This window comes from Myotis yumanensis, unplaced genomic scaffold (assembly GCF_028538775.1).
Source record: "Myotis yumanensis isolate MYYU_CA2020_CCGP unplaced genomic scaffold, mMyoYum1.0.hap1 SCAF_2, whole genome shotgun sequence".
Lineage (NCBI taxonomy): Eukaryota > Metazoa > Chordata > Mammalia > Chiroptera > Vespertilionidae > Myotis > Myotis yumanensis.
Window position 1 is genome coordinate 89150559 of NW_027223753.1, and position 1415 is coordinate 89151973.

Below are 1415 nucleotides of genomic sequence, written 5' to 3' on the forward strand. Positions count from 1 at the left end.
ATATAACCCCCACAGTTGATACAATTATTACCCAAAATACATAGATGAATACTGTCTTATCTTAAAAATATAAAATAAATAAGCAAATTGTGAAAATAGGCAAGTTTCCATTAAATAATTTTTTAAAAAGAAATTTTTGTTTTCCATATCAATTTAAGAAAGGAAATTATCATTTAAACAATATTTAAGTTTATAAAACAAATTTTAAAAATTATTATAAAATGTTTAACTTTCATCTGCTTTAAAGTTTTTCTTGCTCCCAAATTTTGTACATAACTGAACTTTCAAAACTGCTAAAATCTGCTGAATGCATTCCAATTTGGATTCTAAGGCATTAATTTCTTCTTGCAAATTTTTCATTGCTTCTTCTAACATATCTTGTGTTTATTCTTGAGAATGGCTAATGAAAACATTACCAATTTGATAAGGTATCATTAAGCAGTTGTTGTCTGCAAGCATGATGTCATTGCAAGCACCTTTTGAATTTTGTTTTTATTTTTATTTTTGTTAATCCTTGCCCGAGGATATTTTTCCATTGATTTGTAGAGAGAGTGGAAGGGAGGGAGAGAGACAGAGTGAGAAACATTGATGTGAGAGAGACACATTGATTGGTTGCCTCCTGCATGTGCCCTGACCAGGGCCAGGGATTGAGCCTGCAACTGAGGTACTTGCCCTTGACGGGAATCAAACTAGGACCCTTCAGTCCACAGGCCAAGGCTCTATCCACTGAGCCAAACCAGCTAGGACCATCTTCTACATTTTGGAGTTGTTTCTCCTTTACGTCAATTTCTTTCTTCAGCTCCATGATTCTACTTGTATTCCATGCAAATCTGTTTTATCTTTTGTTGATCTTTAAAAGTAACCTCGATGCCTTCTGCAGCTGCCTTCTTCATGGGGGGGGAGGCACCATCGTGAGACTCAGCTCCCCTTCTCCTGTTAACTTAGTTAATGTGCTGTGAAAGAATGGAAATTGTTGATCATGTAGTGTATACAATATTAAATTGTGAATGTATGAAATTTTAAACCTCACAGATGTCCAATGATACAAGTTAATGGTATTTGAGAGCCTCTGATTTTTGCCTGTTTTATTGAGATACTAGAGGCCCGATGCACGAAATTCATGCAAGAGTAGGCCTTCCTTCTCCTGGCTGCCAGCACTGGCTTCCCTCTGGCACCCAGGACCCAGGCTTGACATATCATATTGTGTAAGTGTGAGGTGTACAACATGGTGATTTTATGCACGTATATATTGCAAAATGACTACCCCACAGGGTTAGTTGACACCTCCAGCACTCACATAATTACCTTTTTCACATTTCAATTGACAGTTAACATTTGACATTATTTTATATTAGTTTCAGGTATACAGCATAGTGGTTACACACTTATATAATTTACAAAGTGATTGTCCCAAT

The 1415-nt window shown here is 35.9% G+C and overlaps 1 pseudogene; it reads right to left on the reverse strand.

Moving 5' to 3' along the window:
• Nucleotides 1-225: 225 nt before the first annotated feature.
• Nucleotides 226-893, reverse strand: LOC139001950 (prefoldin subunit 4-like; annotated as a pseudogene).
• Between the last annotated feature and the right edge of the window lie 522 nt (nt 894-1415).